Source organism: Heterodontus francisci, chromosome X, assembly GCF_036365525.1.
Source record: "Heterodontus francisci isolate sHetFra1 chromosome X, sHetFra1.hap1, whole genome shotgun sequence".
Lineage (NCBI taxonomy): Eukaryota > Metazoa > Chordata > Chondrichthyes > Heterodontiformes > Heterodontidae > Heterodontus > Heterodontus francisci.
The window spans coordinates 16,038,578-16,061,538 of NC_090421.1; the positions used below are offsets into that span (position 1 = coordinate 16,038,578).

At 48.7% G+C, this 22,961-nt stretch overlaps 1 protein-coding gene across 4 annotated transcripts in view; it reads left to right on the forward strand.

The window, feature by feature from the left end:
* The first annotated feature begins 1,100 nt into the window (after window positions 1-1,100).
* The window catches only part of LOC137358671 (calcitonin gene-related peptide type 1 receptor-like), a 133,572-nt gene continuing 111,711 nt past the window's right edge, over window positions 1,101-22,961 (forward strand). For 2 of the 4 annotated variants that reach the window (XM_068024837.1, XM_068024841.1), the window contains exons 1-2: window positions 1,101-1,266; window positions 4,117-4,363. The gene's annotated coding sequence lies outside the window, so the exon portion shown is untranslated. Of the gene's footprint in view, window positions 1,267-4,116; window positions 4,364-11,966; window positions 12,068-22,961 lie in introns of those variants that run through there. The other 2 variants (XM_068024840.1, XM_068024839.1) reach the window with 2 other exon arrangements.

A 22,961-nucleotide genomic window follows, 5' to 3' on the forward strand; every position in this document is an offset into this window, starting at 1 on the left:
TTCTTGCCCAGTGCCAGACCCAAAAGAGCCTGAAGCTGACTATGAGTGAGTAGTTAGAGATGACCTTGGGCATTCCTGCTAGGTTGGCCCATTGCAATACTGAAAAGCATTAGGATCACTGCTCCAAAGCCTTACAGGTTCAGCATACACATCGGAACACCCACCCCCTTAATCTATGAACTGGGAACCATAGAAAGGATGATTTTTTGAAAGTAATTGTGGATCTGGATCTGAGTGCTTGTGTAATCTCCTTTCGCCATTTCTGACAAAGACTTAGAGTGAAAAATGTAGACGTTGTTACATTTCTTTGAATTGTTCAAGGTGGTGAAAAATAGTTTCCATCCATTGGTTGGTTGAGAATGTGACGGGTATCCATGACCAATGGACAAGGCTGCATTCCAAAGTCATGGCCTGCAATAGCCATGAGAGGAGGGTTTAGATATTGAATTAGGCTCTAGGTGAAAGGCGTCTCTATGCAAAGGTGTCTCAGGTGCCATTTCACATCATGAAACAGTTCTCGCCTTACTCTCAGTGACCAGTGGGAGGGGAGTGAGGTCGAGGTATAATAGCTGCAATAGCAGAAGGCTGTTTCGGCTTCTGTGAGGGGGTGCTGAAGCTCAGGGGTTCTGTGAAGAATGGCGATGCTCCATGATGAAACAGTGGCAGGTGACCTGGCCCTCTGTGTTCAATGGGCAGCAAATGGAGCCTGAATTAGGAAGTCAGGAGGGTAATGGAGGTCTCAACAGGCACAAATCTGAGCGTCTTCATTTTGACACATTTTCAGACAGCTATTTTTGAGCTTCAATAATTTGTGTGGTGAGCTAAGGCTAGGTGAATGGCTGTGCTCTGATAGGAAAGAGTTTTCTCAAGGTCAATGGGCTCCCCTTTACAATAGGCAAAGTGTGGGGCTGCTGATTTCCACTTCCTGTTGGAGTTGTCCAATCATCTGAGCAGTAATCTCTGTGCATGTTTGAGTTGATAACGCTCCAAGAGCCTGGTCTGTAACTGGCTACACCATTGTGTTTATTTGTCTAGAAAGTGGTGCACTGCAGGAGACTGGACTGAATTCTGCGCACAGACATATGCACTTCCTGTCCTGTAAATAGCTTTTCTTTCTATAGCATTACAAAACCTTCCCCCACACTGTTAAACTGCATGTGTTACTGTGATGGGATATGCACTGTGCTTTGTTGCCGAGGACTCCATGTAATGCAGATTTTATTGCTGGTCATTGGACGTGGGGGACAGGCACTACTGACTCAACAGGTAAGATCGCTTTGTACTAATTACTAACGGGCTTGGGAATTTTCAATCTCCGTTGACTTAACAAAAATCTTCATTTCCCCTCGCATCCCGACCACACACATTGCAGTTGCTGATTTTGGAAAAGTCCAGGCCATTCTTAGCCTGCTAATGTTTAGGTGTTTCAATGCTGTCTGGTTTAATAACTTGCCTATAACTTCTTGAATTGTTTCAAATTGTTCGCAAGTGGTCTTCCATTGATGCCATCATCGAGGTGTGCAACTCAGCCGGTTGAAAATATTATAGGGGAAACTCTGCTCCTGTCGACAGTAATCTGTGCAGTGCTTGTTATTCAGAGTCTGATTTCTGTATCTTTCAGTGTGTCTCCCTCTCATTTCAAGTCCTATATTAGTTTGGCTCAGTGGTAGCAGTCTGACCTCTGAGTCACAAGGCTCTGAACTTGAGCCCATATTGTAGGCTGACACTCCGCAGAACTACAAGAGCGCGCTGTTGGAGCTGCTGTCTGTAAAGTGAGATAGGAACACAGGAACATTGTAACAGGAGGAGGCCATTCAGCACATCAAGCCTGTTCCACCATTCAATGAGATCATGGCTGATCTGTGACTTTGTCCCATATCCCTTAATACCTTTGAATAACAAAAATCTATCAATCTCAGATTTTAAATTAACAATTGATCTTGCATCAATTGCTGGTTGCGGAAGAGAGTTCCAAACTTTCACCACCCTTTGTGTGTAGAATTCGTTCCTAATTTCACTCCTGGAAGGTCTGGCTCTAATTTTCTGAATATAGTCCTAGACTCCCCAACCAGTGGAAATAGTTTCTCTCTATCTACCCTATCTGTTACCCTTAATATCTTGAAAACTTTGATCAAATCACCCCTGAACCTTCTAAATTCTAGGGAGTATAATCCTAGTTTGTTTAATCTCTCCTCGTAATTTAACCCTTGGAGTCCAGGTATCATTCTGGTAAATCTACACTGCACTCCTTCCAAGGCTAATATATCCTTCCTAATGTGTGGTGCCCAGAACTGCTCACAGTAACCCCAGGTGTGGTCTAATCAGGGCTTTGTGTAACTGAAGCATGACTTCTACCCCCTTGTATTCTAGTCCTCGAGATATAAAGGCCAGCATTCCATTAGCCTTTTTGATTACTTTCTGTACCTGTTCATGACATTTTAATGATCTGTGTACCTGGACCCCCAAGTCTCTGTGGACCTCCACTAATTCTAGTTTCTTACCATTTAGAAAGTACCCTGTTCTATTCTTTTTAGATCCAAAGTGAATAACCTCACATTTACCTACATCAAAATCCATTTGCCATAGTTTTGCCCATTCACTTAATCTATCGAGATCTCTTGGTAATTTTATGCTTCCATCTACACCGCTTACAATGCCGCCCATCTTTGTGTCATCAGCAAATTTGGATATGTAGCTTTCTATCCCATCATCTAAGTTGTTAATAAATACAGCAAACAGTTGAGGCCCCAACACAGATTCTTGTGGGATATCACTACTCACATCCTGTCAATTAGAGTACCTGCCCATTATCCCTACTCTCTGTCTCCATCCACTCAGCCAATTTCTGATCAGGTCAATAATTTGCTTTCTATTCTATGAGCTTCACCTTTAGTTAACTGTTTCTTATGAGGAGTTTTATCAAATGCCTTCTGGAAGCCCATTTAAATAACATCCTCAGACATTCCCCTGTCCACTACTTTAGTCACTCCTTCAAAAAATTCACATTCATCAGGATGACCTACCCTTTACAAACCCATGCTGGCTCTCTGATCAGCTGAAAAGTTTCAAGGTGTTTGGTCACTTTATCCTGAATTATAGACTCTAGTCATTTCCCGACAACAGATGTTAGACTAACTGGTTTATTATTCCGTGGTTTCCCTCTGTCACCCCTCTTAAATGGCGGAGTGACATCTCGCAGTTTTCCAATCTAAAGGAACGGTTCCTGAACTGAGAGAACGTTGGAAGATTATAGTTAGGGCATCTTCAATTTTCTCACCTACTTCCTTGAAAACCCTGTGATGGAAACCATCTGGTCCTGGGGACTTGTCACTCTTTAGTGCCATTAATTTCTCCATTATTGTAATTTTGCTTATGTTAATTTTGGTGAGTCAGTAAGGCAGGATTGATTAAAAGCCAAAAGCAAACTATTGTGGATACTGGAAATCTGGACCTCCATGGTGACGAGGAGATGGTTAAGGCCAGGAAATTAGAAACGGTTAAAGTGACTGAGGGCATCGGAGGAGTCACAGATGTAGGTGGGGAGAGAATGGATACGAGGAAAAAAAAGGTCAAAATAGGAAAAAATCAGTTCAGTGGGGCAGGAACAGTCTGAAACAATAGGTCTACCTCAGCCTGCTGCATTGTTCCAGTGAAGCTCAACACAAACTCAAGGAACAGCACCTCATCTTTTGATTAGGCACTTTACAGCCTTCAATAATTTCAGGCTGCAATCTCTACCCCCATTTTGATTCCTTTTCTTTGCATGTTTCGGTCTTACTCCTGTTTTGTTTCTTGTTTTTGCTTTCGGATGGCAGCTGTTCATCATTCTGCCATTCGCACCTCCTCGAGACCCATCTTTTGTTTCTTTACTTGTCCCATTACCACTCCCTTTGGCTCTGCCCCACCAACTCTTTTGTCATTTAATGTCTCCCATCTTCCACCCTATCACAGACCTTCCCTTTTGTTCTTTTTCCACCCTCTGCCATTTGACCCACTTAAAACCTATAGCATTTCTAACTTTTCGCAGTTCTGATTAAAGGTCATCGACCTGTTTCTCTCTCCACAGATGCTGCTAGACCTGCTGAGCATTTCCAGCATTTTCTGTTTTTATTTCAGATTTCCAGCATCTGCAGTATTTTGTGTCAGGTTCTGTGGTTCCTCACTCTCGATCTCATCTGGGTGCCCCTTAGTCTGTACACTATTGGTCACACCATGTTGAAGATTCTCGGAACGACTGGAAAAAGAGCAGATCCCTGAGCTGACATTCACCGCCAAATGATGTCACCAAGAATGGATTGACTGTTTGTTGGGACTTTGATGGGTGCAGATTGGCTGCCTTTGTTGAAAAAGGAATTCATTGGCTGTGAGTATTTTGGGGATGACCTTTCTTTCTTTATCCATTTTTCCTTTCCTCCTCACTTTTCTTCATCTTTTTCCCCCTTTGGTTTCTGGTGAAGAGTTTGCCCAAGACCAAAGCTTGGATCTTGGTTTTTATTATATATGTATTCAGAAAGGAGTCATGATTATTTATTGATGAGAACACCCCATGGGTGTTAGGATGTTATGTTAGGATGGCTGTGGATTAGGCGGACCATGGGTGGTACTCTTAGGGAATCTTAAGCACCCAGAGAGGGGATCTGTTTTTTTTTGGTGTAAAAATCCAAAGATGATCAAACAAGTTAAGATTAGGGATCATCTTGGAAATAGTGAGTATAACTGAATTGGGTATGGTGCCAAATCGCCATACTTGAGCTGAGTATGCCAGAGTATTGATGATAGGAAGGCAGACTATGGAAAATGAGGAAGTAGTTAATGGATCTGGACCTGGGACAGATTGCTAGAGGGCAAAGCTTGGAAAAGAAATGACATAATTTTAAATACACAAATTCAGGAATGATAAAGCCAATCTCAATCAGTGCGTAAGAAAGGGAATAAGGAGAAACTTATGTTGGGCAACAAGGGAGAGAATGCAAGGAATACGGGTAAAATGTGGCCAATGCAAACCACAGTTTGTAGGAACGATAATTAGAACACGCTGCAGTGAGGATGGCGGGAATCGGGAGCAACTCGGCCAATGTCCAAGAGTTAAGAATTCACATCAATTGTTGATTCCTGTGGAAATGTCAACCTTTAGATTGTAAAATAAAACACTTTGTGGGATTGCAATGCCAATTATAGTGAAAAGATCATCACCGAATTAATCTCTAATCTCAGTATATTTTTATTTCCAAAATAGAGTTGGTTGAAATCTTTATGAAAATGGCACTTTATCTCTGCTGCTTGTGACTGGCAGCAAATCATTAAGGAATTCATGAAAACACAGCAATGCCTAAGTTGGCCTCCAGCCAATATTTATTTACATCTGGCAGCAAATTACTAAAAGATATAAACAGGCACAGATATTGAGTAAATATTGTGACAAGAACAAAAAGTTCTTCTCAAACTCTCACACTGTATCATGAGGATATGACTGGGAGCTGTGGATTTTACATAATGCATAATGACATCAGAAAGCGATTTCAGAAGCAATGATAACAAAGAAAGACTAGGGACCTGGACAGCCAATTCAGTGTGATAATGATTGTATCATCTGTTTTTGTGATGTTGGTTGAGGGATAAATATTGGTCAGGACACTCGGGAGAACTCCCCTGCTCTTCTTCAAAATAGTGGCCATGGGATCATTTACATCCACCTGAGAGAGCAGACGGGGCCTTGATTTAACATCTCATCTGAAAGAAGGCACCTCTGACAGTGCAGCACTCCCTCAGCATTGCACTGGAGTTATCATAGTATGATACAGCACAGAAGAAGGCCATTCAGCCCATTGTGTCTGTGCTGGCTCTTTGAAAGAGCTATCCAATTAGTCGCAATCCCATGTTCTTCCCCCATGGCCATGTAAATTTTTTCCCTTCAAGTATTTATCCAATTCCCGTTTGAAAGTTGTTATTGAATCTGCTTTCATCGCCCTTTCAGGCAGCGCGTTCCAGATCATGACAACTCACTGTGTAAAAAAATAAATCCTCATGTTGTCTCTGGTTCTTTGGCCAATAACCTTAAATCTTTGTCCTCTAGTTATTGCCCCTTCTGTCACTGGAAACAGTTTCTCCTTATTATACCCATCAAAACCGTTCATGATTTTGAACACCTCTATCATATCTCCTTATAACCTTCTCTGCTCTGAGGCGAACAACCTTAGCTTCTCAAGTCCCTCATCCCTGATACCATTCTAGTAAATCTTCTGGTAAGCCTCTCCAAGGCTTTAACATCCTTCCTAAAGGGTGATGTCTAGAATTGAACACAATACTCTAGTTGAGGCCTAACTAGTGTTTTATAAAGGTTTGGCATAACTTCCTTGCTTTTGTACTCTATGCCTCTATTAAATAAAGGCAAGGATCCACATTCAAAGATTTGTGTACATACACTCCCAGGTCTCTCTATTCCTGCAATCCCCTTTATTTTATACAGCCTCTCCTCATTCTTCCCACCAAAATGTATCAGCCCACACTTCTCTGCAATAACTTTCATCTGCTATGAACTGCATGGATATATTTACCTATATGTCCCAAAGGCTTTTGACTGAGTGTCCCATGGGAGGCTGGTCTGTGCAGTGGAATGATTCTCATTAGATGGGCAGTTAGCAAAGTGGAATGGCAACTGGCTGCATCGAAAAAGACAGGGGAATAAACAGATCAAATAGAACTACTGCATACAGAGGTGTGCAGAAGGGCCAGATCAGATAGAACTACCGTACGCAGAGAGACAGTGAATGGGCAGATTTGTTCAGGCAGTATTGGGGGAAAATGAGACACATGGGGGGTGATTTTGAGCAGCGTCCCTTAGGGAGACAGGTGTAAAATTATCCTGAGAGAGGTGGTGTGTAGTGGGGAGCAGACTGCAGGAGGGCTCCGACAGCACTGGCGCTCCACACCCTCCCCCCACCATCTGTATTTTCTCACACAACTTGTGGATATGGTGGATCCCAGAGCATCTTCTGGAATGCTGCCCTTCTTGTCTGCTACAGCTGGGACCAGGTCTTGCGAAGGACTTGAAAGAGAGGAGACAAGAGTTAGCACTTCAAGAGTGGGAGTGTGTTAGTGTGCAGCCTGGGGATGGGATGTGAAGATGTCTGCTGCAGCTTAACGTAATGTGCATGAGGAGAGTAAGAAGGAGAGGTGTGAGGAAGCCGGGCCAGTCATTGTGAGAGCGGCAGCAGGTGCAGAGTGTGCTACAGTATAGAGTTACAGGGCAGTGCAGACAGTAAGGGAGCAGTAAATGGGAATCTTACCTCAGCAGCCCTGGTTAGGTCATTGAATTTCTTCCTACATTACTCCCAGGCCTTTGGTGCAATGTGTCTGGCATTCCCATGTTTAGCAACCTCTGCCACCTTTTGCCAAGCTATTTGGAGGGGGTACTCTGAGTCCATTTGTGGGGAAGAGTACTTCCTTGCCCCTGGCAACCTCCTCCCGGCAACCTGCTGGCTCTGGGCTGCCACATTACCAAGTGGCCTAGCTGAGCTCCAGGGGTTGGTGCAAGAAGCTCCTCCCACAAATCGTAAGAGGAATTCGCCTGTAGGTTCATCTTCAGCTGGCCTGTCAGCTGGTGCTGCTTGGTTTGTGTATGGCGCACACTCTGGCTAGAACAGTGCAAAAATGGCATCTGGGGCTCAAGTGACATTGTGAGACCCTTGCTTCCATTTTAGGCCTAAGAGTAATCCCTGCAGAACATCGCTGTGACCACAGTGGTGTCGGCAACAGGGCAGTAGGGCAGTAGGTCAGTACCCACCATTTTTGTGGCGCCACCACCCTGTTTCTGTCAGGCGGGAGGCCTGAAAATTTGCTCCAAGGTGTCCACATCCCGGGATTGGGAAAGGCAGCTCCGCTTTGAGACTGGGATAATCCTTCTCCACAGTAAATGCACGCAGTGTCAGATTTAAAAATCTGAGCCCCGGCTGAACTGAAAATGGACATCATCTCGGCTTGTCCTGTCAGTTGAATGTAGACTAGAACTGACCGGGGATCACCATCCTGAGCTAATTCAGTGTACAGTATGTCGGCTACTCAACCCATAAGTGGATCTGTTTCCGATGAAGAAGCAGTTTCATCGCCTTACACAAGCTTGCGTCTGTCATTTCTGTGGCATTCTTTTTTTCCTCGATCCCGTTTTAATGTTTCTCGCCTGCTCTGCTGGTGGGTCTGACTTAGACAGATTTTTGATCTACAAAGGAGTCAAGGGTCATGGGGGACCGGCAGGAAAGTGGAGTTAAGGCCATGATCAGATCAGCCATGATCTTATCGAATGGCAGAGCAGGCTCGAGGGGCCGAATGGCCTAGCCCTGCTCCTATTTCTTATGTTCTTATGTTTCGGTTGTTTGAGTGGCATTAGCCTGCAGCTCATTCAAGATGTCTTTCTTCGTGTGTGTGTTTCTGGATAGTGAGTTACTCAACCATCCAAGACATCTCAGGGTTAAAGTTCCTGGCAATGTGATCCTGGTGGTTACAACGAGGCTAGAGTTTATGGTGTCAATGGGAGACCATCTTATTAGCATGGGGTACAAGTACGACTGTGGGTGTATCTCCAGCGTCTGCCTGCCCCATGTGGCTGGAAGCTCTGGCCCCTTCCCACCCCTGGGGGATGGGGGGGATGCCCCCACCCTTTGGGCCAATCTGGAAACAGTTTCAAAATAAATACCTCCCTCCTTTGGGAAGTCCAGGCCACTTGCCTGGCCTGCACTCCATTCAGGCAGCCTACGTTAACAACAACAACTTATCTTTATGTAGCACCTTTAACGTAATAAAACGTCCCAAGACACTTCAAAGAACATTTTAAAGCAAAATTTGACATGGAACCACAGAAGGAGATATTAGGTCAGGAGGAAAGCAAGGTGGAGGGTCAGAGAGGTTTAGGGAGGGAATTCCAGAGCTTTGGGCCTAGGCAACTGAAGGCACAGCCACCAATGCGGAGTGGTTAAAATCAGGGCCTCCCAAGAAGCCAGAATCAGAAGAACGTAGATATCTCGGAGGGTTGTGGGGCTGGAGGAGATAACAGAGATAGGGAGGAGCGAGGCCATGGAGGGATTTGAAAACAAGGATGAGAATTTTAAAATCGAGATGTTGCTTGACCGGGAGCCAATGTAGGTCAGCGAGCACAGGGGTGATAGGGGAATGGGACTTGGTGTGAGTTAAGACATGGGCAGCAGTGTTTTGGATGAGCTCAAGTTTATGGAGAGTAGAATGTGGGAGACCAGCCAGGAGTGGATGTAGATGAGAAATAGGAGGAGGCCAAGGATAGATCCTTGGAGACACCAGAGGTAACAGAGCAGGAGCAGGAAAAGACGCCATTGCAGGTGATTCTCTGGCTACGATTAGATAGATAAGAATGGAACCAGGTGAGGGCAGTCCCACCCAGCTGGACGACGGTGGAGAGGTGTTGGAGGAGGATGGTGTGTCAAAGGCTGCAGACAGGTCGAGAAGGCCAAGGAGGGAAAGTTACCTTTGTCACATCCGTCCCAGTGGAGGCTGCTTCACCTCAGCTCACTGAGCGTCCTGGCCTCTGAAGATACACAAGGTCCAGATGCGCCACTGGAGTAGGAACTCCTGGCATTGGGAATTGTTGCTCCTGGTTTTTTTTTTAGAGATACAGCACTGAAACAGGCCCTTCGGCCCACCGAGTCTGTGCCGACCATCAACCACCCATTTATACTAATCCTACACTAATCCCATATTCCTACAACATCCCCACATGTCCCTATATTCCCCGACCACCTACCTCTACGAGGGGCAATTTTTTCTGATGGCTAATTTACCTATCAACTGCAAGTCTTTGGTGGTGGGAGGAAACCGGAGTGGGCAGAGGTTGTACTCTTTACAAGACAAGTTGGAATCTGCTGGGAATGGTGGACGCTCGACTCAACTGACTGTCCACTGTTTTCCAGAGGGATCCGCCAGTCTTCCACTGGAGAGATGGTGGGAGATCAGTGAGACTACCAACATATTTCTGTCCCCACAGCTCAACCCGATCCTGTCCTCAGACCAAGTCACTCACACATGCATGCCCAGAAATGCTGCTGCAGGTAAATGCACGGACGTTGATGCTCACACTGGCACACACAGAGGTACTGGTGCTCACACGTGCACATCCCAGCAGGAGTCACCGGGGAGTGAAAAGGAGCAGGAACACAAACCGAGTTTTCCCCACTGCAGCAGTGGGTGCTGAGGGTCAAAGGTAACCCAGCAACTGCAGCCGCAGCTCAGGCCCCTGACTCATTGGCCTGGTGATTGGTGCTTTGATGAGCTGTTGCTGCGGTAACATCACAGCCCGGCTGCACTGCGGCCTTTGTTTGAAAAATTAAACAAATTTATGATCTCAAGTCCTGAGATGGTTGGGATGACCTCCAGGTACAGGTACAGTTACAGGTACAGATAGCAGTGCTGAGCCCATCATGTAGAGGGGCAGATTACAAGCTGAATGAGAATCAGCTGCCTTGGTTTGGATTGGTGTGGGAGCAGGCAGCAGTCTTTCCATTTGAAATAGATTCTTAAATTAGAATTGAATACAAGTTATTTTTATAATTTTTTTTAGCTTTGATCAAGGACAGAAACCTGCACTGGGTTCATTATCTGATTCCGAGCCATATTCCTGTTTGTGCTGAGAACTGTGTGTTTGGGGGGAATTTTAATGGAAAACCGGAGACACTTCCTCAAGGGACTGAACATGATGTTTCCTCTCGGGCGGCATTCTGCACAAGCAGCTGGTTCTTTTAATGAATTGGATGTGGGTTTTATGAGGGATGTTAATGTTGGGAACAGAACACTTTACAATGCTTTTCAAACAGTCCAGAACATCACAGAGTCATACAGCACTGAAACAGGCCCTTCGGCCCAAAGAGTCTGTGCTGACCAACAACCACCCATTTATACTAATCCTAATTTAATCCCATATTCCCTACCACATCCCCACAATTCTCCTACCACCTACCTACACTAGGGGACATTTACAATGGCCAATTTACCTCTCAACCTGCAAGTCTTTGGCTGTGGGAGGAAACCGGAGCACCCGGCAGAAACCCACACAGTCACCGGGAGAACTTGCAAACTCCGCACAGGCAGTACCCAGAATTGAACCCGGGTCGCTGGAGCTGTGAGGCTGTGGTGCTAACCACTGCGCCACTCTATCAGGTGTGAGATACTGAGTTATTGTCAGGCTCACTAGGAACTGTGTCGAAACTGATCCAAACTTACTCCACGTAGGATCCTCACAGTTGTTCAAAAGCAGCATAAAGAGAAATAAATGGAAAAGTTGCTGCATGAATGAAAATGCAATTGTCGAGGGCATGCAGTGAAGTTGATTTGAAAAAACAGTGAAGGAGGTAGTTGAATGAATGTTGCTCAGTCGTGCAGTTAATTGCTGCTGCTGTGTGTAAAAGCTCATACATTGGCTGGAAGAGTAAGAAGCAAACAGGAAGGCCGCAGGGCAGGAGTTTGCCTCCAACTCTTGGGCTGTGCTGTTCTTGGGCTTGAGACCCATTTTTGTTTCCAGCGTACACTAGACAGGCACTGTGCAGAGTGAGCAGGTATTTACAGGTAAGTTCCCGCTTAAGAGTGCTACAAGTCGTTTCTCCAGTGTGGACGACTGTGCATTCCTCCCACCAACTCATCAAAAAATGGAATCGTGCTTTCATTTACATCATAGGGCCCTAATCTGTATCCCATAGTGAGGCTTCTGGTGACTGGCAGTGATATCCATCTCCGGGAGCCCAACAAAAGGCCAATGGCTGGAGAAGGGGGTGCTTGGCACTGCACTGTGATTTCCAGCACACTACTTCCCCAATCCCCCACCCGAAAGACAGGGGGACAAAATCAGCTGCTCTTGCTCCTAAAACATTCTCCTGACGCTGCTTTGGGGCTGTTCAGTCGATTTTTTTTTCCAGGATATAGCTGCCTCCGCTAGCTGCTGCTGCTGAAGAATTCTCAAAGCTGTGCAGGAAATGGCTTGCAGCTGGCCCCGGTCAGCAGCCGTTTTCTCTTCAAACTCCAGCGAGTGCCAGCCCTGACAGAGAGTTCGCAAACTGTGAGTCCTCTTCCTGTTTTGTGTTGAAACTTGCACATGATTTTAGAAACATTCTGTTGAAATAAGCACACTTCGTCCTAGGAGGGTTCAACATGGTGTGTCATGAAAAACTTAGATAGGGATGCTGAAATATTGGTGGGGTAAAGTTTTACCCCATCCCCTGTTGCATTTGCCCATGTCTTGCAGTGCAGATTTTGCTGATTAGTGAAGGTTTTAAAAATTATTTGTTCCTGGGATGTGGGCATCACTGGCCAGGCCAGCATTTATTGCCCATCCCTAACGGCTCTTGAGAAGGTGGTGGTGAGCTGCCTTCTTGAACCGTTGCAGTTCATGTGGGGTAGGCACACCCACAGTGTTGTTAGGAAGGGTGTTGCAGGACTTTGAGCCAGCGTCTGCTGTGTCAGACGTCTTGCCCTGATCACAATGGGAGAATGTGCATGTATTACAGAGACCGTACAACAAACCAGTGTCCGTCTTAACAAAGCAAGAGCTTTTCGATGATGAACTGTTAGTCTCCTGAAGCACTCCTCATCTCTAACAGTAATAGACCAGGGCTGTCAGCTAAGAGCAGGAGGGTAATTATCAAAATGAACATATATCACTGCAACGTATCTCCATTAAGGACAGTCTGGCCACATAGTGTGATGTGGGTGGTTCCCTCTGTTCAATTCCCCACCTGACCGCAGCGAGTGTGTTTTGTTATTAGGGTTTAACCCCTTGGTGTTTTACTTTTCAAATAAACAGACAGCGACAGGATTTCTTGTAGGTTTTAAAAAACAGAAAATCACTTGTTTATTGATCAATAAGCTATATCCTGAAATTGTCACAACCGCATCCATTCGCGCATTCACTCGTGCGCACACGCACATGGAGAGACAGAGAGGGTAAAAAGGGAAAGTGATTTTGACTGGGGCGGGGGGAGGTCACGATAAACCTGTTGAATGCTCTTGGAAATCGAGTTCTCGTTGGGTGCAGGCCCGAGATGTTTGTAGATTTCTCTCTTGATTGAAAGTTCACTTGAAGACAGTGGATCACTTCTAGTTCACTGCTGTCTAGTGTAGATGCAGGATTCTACAGCAGGGCACGTATCTTCTGACTTGCTGGATGTTGCTTCTCTCTCTCTCTCTCTCTCTCTCTCTCTCTCTAGGCTGTCTTTAAGGTTACTTCTCGCCTCCTGTTAGGAAGACATTCTTCTCTCTTCCCCACGGTGATCACACAATGGCTCAGGACGTGGCGACTTCACACCTCCTTTGTTTCAGAAGAAGACATTCCATTTTGGAGTGTTTTAGGATGGATGTAGGATGGGGTACATTGACACCTCTTAGCTTAGAAGATTTGCCCTTTGTGCTTGTCAGACAGTTTGAATACACCAAAGGCCAAGCCTTTTTCTTCGGCAACCATTTTGGACCGTTGTTCACTTTTTAAAAGAAAGATTTATTTTTTTTAAAGACAAAGTGAGTTTTTATAACGATTCAGATTTTTTTCCTGATTGTTGTATCATCTCATTTCTTGTGTGCATGATAGGACAAAGTAAGTCATTGTTACAACTTAGTGATGGAAAGTTTTCCATGTTGTTATACAGAGTGCTACTGCACAGTGCTCAGCAGTAGTTGATGCCATATCCTATTCTGTATCGAACCCATTTTTTTCCATTTTGTTCTTTTTTTGATGGGAAAGCTTTACTCTATATCTGAAACTTTTTTTCACTCTACTAACCCGTGCTATACCTGCTTTCAGTGTTTGATGGGATAGTGTCGAGGGAGCTTTACGCTGTATCTAACCTGCTTTTTTTTACTCTGTTTCTAACCCTCATTTATGAAAAACAGATAAATAAAACAGAACTCAAATTGAAACAGCATTGTCAGCATCAATGATGCACCAGTCCCTGCGGTGCCCACCAGTCGCAGAAGGCCTCAAGCGAATCGGCGGACACTGCATGCTCCTTCTCCAGGGACACCCGGGCGCGAACATAACCTCGGAAGAGGGGCAGGCGATCAGGGCGGATGGACCCCCCCCCCCCCTCCCCGATGGCCCGCGGCCTAAACCTGCAAATTGCCACTTTGGCCAGGCCCAGGAGCAGACCGACGAGGAGATCCTCCTCCCGGTCCACGCCCCTCCACCCCGGGTGCCCAAAGATCAGAAGCATGGGGCTGGAATGCAACCAAAACATGAGGAGCAGCCCCTTTGAAAAGAGGGGCTGCAACCTCGCACACTCCATATATACATGGAACACGGACTCATCCAGGCTGCAGAATTTACAGGCGGCCTGGGAGTCCGTGAACCTACTTAAAAGTCTATTGCACGGGACTGCCTTGTGCAGCACCCTCCACCCCAGGTCCCCGGTGTAAAGGGGGAGGACTCCAGTGTAGAGAGACCTCCACCAGGGATTCTCCTCACAGCCAGATGGCAACACGGACCGCCACGGCATGTCCGGGCGGCAGACAAGGATGAGGAGCAGCCCATACTGGAAACCCCTCCACATGTTGTGGAATGGCACGGAGGATATTTCTGTGAGGCAGCTCAGGTTGTGCGGGACCAGCTCCCAAGGAGGGTTTCGGGACCTGGGTCCAATGAGCAGTTCCGGCCGAGTGGGGGTCAGCTGGGCCGGGAGTGCTCCACACTCCTGAGCCCCCTCGTCACCTGCAGTGGGGGGCGTCCTGGAGGCTTTGACTCCTCTGCCTGTCAGTCCGTCCCCAGAGCCGGCCGCCTAGACAGCCAAGGTGGTCTCCTCCGCCGGCAGGGGAGTGCCCTGACTGGAGGCGACCATGTTCCAGACTCTGAATAAATCCCAGTAAAAAAAGGTAACTCCCTCAGAGAGGCGCGGCTAATGATCTCCGCTGGGAGCTGCTTGTCGTCTTGAAGGCAGTGACATTGGTGGAAAAAATACGTCGCCAGCGCACACCATCTGGGAGGACGGTCGACGTACAGGTATCTCTGCAGGGTCCGAAGGCAGATAGTCGCAGCCTGGGTGCAGACTCACACCAGCGACTGTCCGCCCTCCTCAATCAGGAGACTCAGGACCATGGCAGAGACCCAGTGTTTCCTCTTGCCCCAGAGGATATCGACGAGCTTCTTCTGGAACTTGGTGGCAAAAGCAGGAGGTGGGGTCAAAGTGACCAACCGGTACCACAACATTGAGGCCACCAGTTGGTTTATGACCAGCGCTCGGCCCCTGTAGGAAAGCACTTGGAGCAGTCCTGTCCAGCACCCCAGCCGAGTGGTGACTTTCGCCTCCAACTCCTGCCAGTTTGCCGGCCAGGCTTCCTCAGCGGGGCTAAGGTGGACTCCCAGATAGAGGAGGTGCGTGGCGCTCCACGCAAAAGGTGTCATCTCCTCCGGCAGGGAGTCCACCCGCCACTGACCAACCAGGAGACCGGAACATTTCTCCCAATTGATCCTTGCGGAGGACGCGGCTGAAAAGGTCTGCTGGCAGTCGCACATCCTCCGCAGGTCAACGGGATCTGTGACCGTGAGGAGCACGTCATTGGCGTAAGCCGAGAAGACGACCTGCATGGCCGGCTCGCGCAGAGCCAATCCCATCAACCTCCTGCGAAGCAAGCACAGGAAGGGCTCCACGCAGATGGTATACAATTGGCCGGACATGGGGCATCCCTGACGCACTCCTCTCCCAAAGCGAAGGGGCGCCGTCAAGGACCCGTTAACTTTGACTAGACACTCTGCGGCGGGGTATAAAAGTCAGACCTGGGCCACAAAATGCGGCCCGAGTCCGAAAGCACGCAGAGTCCCGAAAAAGTATTTGTGATCCACCCTGTCGAACGCCTTCTCCTGATCGAGGGAGAGAAAGGCGACCGACTGACCAGTCCTCTGGGAAAGATGGATCAGGTCCCGGACCAGGTGGATGTTGTCCTGGATGAACCGGCCCAGGATTGTGTTGGACTGGTCGGGGTGGATCATGTGGGCCAGCACATAGTCCAGGCGGGTAGACATAGCCCAGGCAAAGATCTTATAATCCGTGCTGAGGAGGGAGACCGGACGCTAGTTTTTAAGCAGGCAGAGATCGCCCCTCTTCGGCAGCAGGACGATGACCGCCCTGCGCCACAAGAGGGGCATCTCCCCGGTCGCCAGCCCTTCCCCCAGGACCCGCGCGTAATCGTCCCCCAGGACATCCCAGAACGCCCTGAGGAACTCCACGGTCAGCCCGTCCAGCCCCGGGTATTTGCCCCTCGAGAGCTGGTGGAGGACGCCGGTCAGCTCCGCCAATGTGAGCGGAGCCTCCAATCCTTCGGCGCCCTCCGGGCTGACCTACGGCAGGTCCTCCCACAAAACTATGCGCGCATCCTCGCTGGACAGATCCGGAGAGAACAAAGCACTTGAGGCCCATTCCCTCAAGATCCGTGATGGAGGATCCGTTGTTGGACGGTAGCTCGATGAGCTGCTTACGGACCCCTCGCCATTTTTCCAGCAAGTAGAAGAAGGGTGAGGTGCGGTCCAAATCTTCCAGGATCTGGACCCGCGTCCTCACGTACGCGCCTCGGGATGCTATGAGCTGCAGGTCCCTCAGCACGCCCTTCTTCTCTTTGTACGCCTGCCACAGGGCCGGGTCCGCGACGGCATGACCGAGGCGGGACTCCAATTCGAGCACCTCCCTCTCTAGGCTCCCGATCTCGGCTTCCCGCCTCTTGGTCGACCCCTTCGCATACTCCTGACAGAAGACACGGATGCGAGTCTTGCCCACATCCCACCATAGCCTCAAGGAGGGGAAGCCCCCCTGTTTCCTTCTCCAGTCGGCCCAGAATCGACAGAACAAGTCCCGAAATCGCTCGTCCTCCAGCAGCTGGTTGTTAAAGTGCCAGTACGCCTCTATCGATGGAGCTCAAGAGAGCAGACACTTCTTCAAAGAAGCGCGCTTGCAACGCGTCGGGCCTGTGCATGTACACGTTCACAAAGTGGAGCGGCACGCCACCCAGGCGAACGGCGAGGTGGAGCAAGCGGCCCGGCACTAGCTCCTCGACTGAAAAATCAGGGCCAACAAGATAGCCACCCCACGAGAAATAGGGGTGAGGTGACTCATGTAGACCCCACCCTGCCACTCCAGGAGCCAGGTGGTTTCGTCTCCCGGAACGGTGTGGGTTTCCTGCAGAAAGCTCACTGCGTATCTCCCTTCCCTGAGGACTGAAAGATTGTGAAATCTGCGGTGAGACCCCCTGCTGCTGTTGATGTTGAGGCTGGCTATGGTTATCTTCCTGTCAAAGGCACTTAAAACCCGTCACCAACACCTCACTGTGAGGAGGGAGTGGAAGTGCACCTGGCCCTCCACTCCCCCAGCAACCCATTGAGGAACACATTAAAACGGCGCCTCTCAACCAGTTTCATGCCCGCGCCCTTTCCCGCTTTCTTGAGGGCGGCACGGACGGACTGAATGACCAGCGCCAGATTCCACCAAAGGCCGAGAGCCAGCTGAACTTTATTGCGGCAACCTCTGCATGCCGCGAGGAAATCCCAGAGTTCCGCCGTGGGGATAAGGGGAGATTCAGTGGGAGGCACGAGGGACTCCACCACCTCACTGGCGATGGAATCAAGGTCGTCCTCCGTGCCCCACACCGAATCCCCATCCTCCTCCGGGTCGTCACCGCCAGTGGCCGACACATCCACCACACACTGTGGGGCGGACGTCCCGGCCGCGCCAGCTGGTCCCGCCTCCGTCACGATCCCACCCCCAGGATCGATGGCGGAGGAGTCCTCTCTGGGTTCTTGGATGGAACTGGAACCTGTGGGTACCGGCGGTTCAGGACCCCCCTCCACCTCCGACCCCAGGTCAATGAGCGGTCCTGGGGAGATGCAAGTGCCCGACTCCGGAAATCCAGCTGGAGCCGGGAACCGGAGGCGGAGAGAGGAAGCCATCTCCTGCCCCGCCAGTGCCCACAGACCCAGCAGTAGGGGCAAAATTTTCAATTATAACTGGGTCGAGTGTGTCCTGGTTGGTGGCGGATTTTGGCTGGGAGGGCCGACCCTTTGGGGCCTCGCCCTCCCCTCCTCTCCGGGCACCCGACCCAGTGGCAGTGGCAGAATGGGAGGCGGTCCCAGGCTCCCCCTACCACAAGCAGGGCTCCACTTACTCCTTCAGGAGTGGCCTCATGTACAAGGGCCTCCCCCTCCATCCTGAGGGGTAGGGAGCTCCTGCCCAGACTTTGCAGCGTTGATGATGGTGGTGATAGGGGAAACCTGGGGACCTGAACCAGGAGACAGCTCCCCTCCAACAGATGGGCCCTGCACCTCAGGGCCCTGTGTTACATCTGTGGAGGGGTGCCTTCTCCTCTTTTTCCCAGTTGGGCGCGGAGGCTCAGAGACCTCCATGCCATCAGAGGCCTCCGCCTCCGCACTCTTTTTTTTTTTAGTCACCCTGGGCCTGAGCCCAGCCCTGGGGCAAGTGGGCTCCCCGAGATCGGGCCTTGGGCTGAGCTCAGGCTCGGGTTGTGTCAATGTGTCCAGGGAACGCGTCTCTTGATGTTTATTTTCCTCGGCGCCCTCCTTCCACCTGGACAGGCACTCCCCACCCCGCCGGAGGCCGTGAAAATCACAGCCTCTGGAACCGACTGAATGGTATCTGGTGGAGGTATAGGGGGGATGGGAGGAGGTGCTGCGGCGCCACCCTGGACTGCTGAGGTGGAATTGGTAGCCGGGAGGTTGGGGCAGTTCTCACGAACAATCCCCACTCCCTTGCAGACATGGCACCGCGCCCCGTCCAAGGTCCAGAAGACGCGGTAGGCCGCCCCACTGGAACTCCACATTGAAGTGGCCATCCGTGACCTCCCCCCGCACCAGCCGCATAAATAACTGGCGGCGGAAGGAGTACACGTGCCGGAGGCTGTTCTCCCGAAGACCGAGTGGGACTGGGGTGAGCCCCGTCTTTACCTCCCCCAGATGGTGCAGGTGGGGAAGGAGGAGCTCACCAGGAATGAAGGGCGGGACATTCGATAGAATGACCCTTGGCGCAGTGGCCTCCAGGGGGTCCACTGGCAGAAAGGTCCTGCCCACGGTGAGCCCCTTGCTCAGAGCCAGGGACACTGCCTGCTCAGTCTTCAGGATAAACACTGCCTTCCTGTACATTTTTGAGGCAATAACAATGGCTGAAGGGCCGACAACCTTGGCCATTGCCTTTACGCATACCTCTATTGACATGTTTCAGTGGACGTAGCTCTTGACCCCATGCTTCGATGTTATTAGTGCAAACGGTGACGGGGCAACTGGTGCAGCTGCAGCAGCCGCAGCAGCATACATGCGTGAAGGCCCCGCCACCGGCGAAGAGGGGCTTGCCATGGGGTCACAGAGCCACACCCACCCCCAAGAAACAAAGCACACAACAGTTTTCTCTTAAACACAAGCAATATGATGGGGGGAGAGGGGAATGGGAGTAGGGGCGGATAGGGCTGAAAAGGACAAGGAGAGGAGAGGATAGGTGGCCGAGTAATGGAAGGAAGAGAAGGTCTGTGAGGATGTTACTGTTCAGTTGGTGGTTGGAGCACCTTCCTGCAGAGTCTGTAGTTCAGTCTTCAAGTTAGGGGAGGGTTCTTCGCCCGGGTCGGCAAGAGTCGCCCGGTTCTCTCCCTTTTCTGCTGTTGTATAAAGATTGTCTTCAGCCGGGCAGCTCCAGCTGTCCCAAGCCACACAGTTGGGGGTGGGGAGGCAGCCCCTTTTGTGCAGGATGGAAGGTAAACACAAGAGCAAGTACAGGGGCTCCCTGTAGAATTTGACAGCCCCACCCCTGGATCTTCCAGTGCCTCCTCCCTCCCCCAACAGTCCAAACAACAAACAGTTCTCTGGTGCTCCAACACCCACCTCTCCAAAATGACTTGCAGGTCTTCTTAGTCCTTGAAAAGGTGCAACAGTTCCACAGTAAATGCAGCTCTCTCCACTGTGCAGTCACCTCTTTCCAGTTACTCCACTCCAGTTGTAGCAACACAGGTGCAGCTGCTCCCCCTGATTGCAGACAGGAAGTGCTTCCCAAATTGCCCAGCCAGTCCCGTGCTGTACCTGTCCTGGGAGTGTTTGATAGGGACAGTGTAGAGGGAGCTTTACTCTGAATCTACCCTGTGCTGTACCTGTCCTGGGAGTGTTTGATGGGGACAGTGTAGAGGGAGCTTTATTCTGAATCTACCCTGTGCTGTACAAAGGTGTTGGTAAATCAACAGAACGTCCACATGAGAATCGATACAGCTGCAGATTGCTCCATTATGAGTAGAGACACGTATGAGAGCCAATTCAGTGATGTACCTCTAACTGAGAGCTTCAGTTGCAGCTCAATTGAAAACCCACTCTGGTAAGGTATTAGAAACATGCGGACAAATGGAGTGCAATGTCCAATATAAGGGCAGGTCCCTCAAGTTACCTATCGTTGTAGCGAGAAAGCTCAACAAACCAATGTTAATGTGCAAAGACTGGCTTTGCAAGCTGAAGCTAGACTGGAAGCATGTTTTCCAAGTTGAGACGACCAAGAAGCATGAACAGCTATTGAATAGTTACAGGAACATTTTCAAGGGCAGCTGTGAAGGCATCGTCGTTGAGTAAGCACTCAACCAAATTAAGCCTGATGCAACACCAGTACATTGCAAGGCTAGGCCAGTTCCTTATGCTCTCAAAGCCCAGGTTGAAATGGAACTAAAAAGCTAGAGAGGAGCGGTGTCCTAGTGAAAACTGACCAGTGATTGGGCAACCCCAATTGTAGTGGTGCCCAAGTCAGACAAAACTGTAAGACTATGTGGGGACAAAGTCGCCATCAACCAGGCAGTGGGTGATGAGCAGTATCCATTACCGACCTCCCAAGATTTGTATGTGGAGTTAACGGGATCCAAGCTATTCACAAAGTTGGATTTGTCCCCTGATTATTCACAGCTCAATGTGACTCGAGACAGGCAGCAGGATCTCACAATAAGCACACACATGGGGTTATACTCCTACACGAAGCTGCCCTATGGTGTGAAGTCTTCTCCAAAAATCCTGTTACAATGGATAAGATTTTGAAAGGAGCGCCACATTGCTTGTGTGATCAGGATGATGTGTTGACCACGACTGCAACAGAGGAAGAGAATCTTCAAGTGTTGGATGAAGTATTAAGGCTCAATGATCACGATGTGAAGTTGAAAAGAAGCAAGTGTGACCTTGTGTAATCTGAGGTAGTGAACCTTGGCTTGAAAATTAATAAAAAAGGACTACAGCCAGTGAAAGAGAAGATAGACGCTATTGTCAATGCCCCAATTTCAAAAGATGTGTCTGAGCTTAGATCTTTTCCAGGCATGGTCCAATACTACTCACGATTTCTCCCTGAGTTTGCAACAGTGTTCGCTCCACTACATGAGTTGTTGAAGAAAGAAGTGAAATGGGAATGGTCTAAAGCACAAGATGCTTATGATGCATGTAGGAGAAGCTTGACCAGTGATGCACTACTCATTTATTACAACATAAATCATAACCTGACACTAGCATGTGACATTTCAAACGATAGAGTTAGAGCAGTGATCAGTCATGTCATGGATAATGGTCACGAGAAGCCCAGATCATTCACGTTGTGTACTGTCACCAAGAGTGAACGTAAATACGTTCAGATAGAAAAGGAAGCACTTGGAATCATCTTCAGAATCAAAAAGTTTCCCCAGTTTTTGTTGGACAGAAACTTCACGCTAGTAACAGATCATCATAAACCCTTAGTAGCTATTCTGGGACCAAAGTCTGTAATACTGACAATGACAGCGTCAAGGATGCAGCGGTGGCTGTACTTCTCTCATAGTACGACAAAACATTGAATATCACAGTTCAAAAGAGAATGCTATCGCTGACACACTGTCACGTTTGTCACATGAGGACTCAGAAGTAAACTGTGAAGGGCAATCTTCACAATAGGGGTAGTAGATGATGACTTTCCAATCACTGCAGCTGAAATTGCAGCTGAAACTCCCAAAGACCTAGTTTTCAAAAGAGTCTATGAACAGACTGAATGGTTGGACAGGGTTTGACTGGTGTACAGACGAGGAACTGAAACCGTTTCACAATCAACGTTATGAGATGTCATATGAATAAGGCGGCATTAAGTGGGTCACAGAGTGGTAGTACCTGATTCTTTAAGAGACAAGATTCTAGCAGAACTTCATACTGAACACACAGGTATAGTCGCATGAAATCCATAGCCAGAAGTTCTCTTTACTGGCCTGGTCTACGCAGTGATCTAGAATCATTGGTGAGCAAATGTACCATTTGTCAAAACTGCAGCAATAAGCCACCAAAAACTCCTTTACAACCACGGTCACGGGCGACCTGTCCATTTCAAAGAGTGTACATAGAATTTCGCAAAAAGGAAAGTAACAATTTCTTGGTGCTTATTGACAGCCACTGTAAGTGGATCAAAGTAAAGCATATAGGTCAAAACACCAATATTGAATACAAAAGGCAGTGGAAGCAGAATCTTTGAATATTTTTAAGGCAGAGGTTGATAGATTCTTGCTGAGCAAGGGGGTGAAATGTTATCGGGGGTAGCTGGGAACGTGGAGTTGAGGTCATAATCAGATCAGCCATGATCTTGTTGAATGGCGAAGCAGGCTCGAGGGGCCGAGTGGCCTACTCCTGTTCCTAATTTGTATGTTCGTATGTATGTACTGAAAGGACTATAGACTAGTTACGGTGCATTTTTGCTTATCAGAGACTACCAGAGGAGCTTGCCTCAGATAACGGTCCTCAATTTCATTCTGCTCTGTTTCAGAATTTCATAAAGCAAAATGATATTAAACGCACTCTTGCTCCTCCATTTCATCCAGCATCAATTGGAGCAGCAGAAAGATCCGAAAGAATAGTACAGGAAGCACTCAATAAGCAAGTGCTGAATGGATGTTCAAGTTTCAGTATGACACAGAGATTAGCTGATTTTCTGCTGAAGTAAAGAACTCCA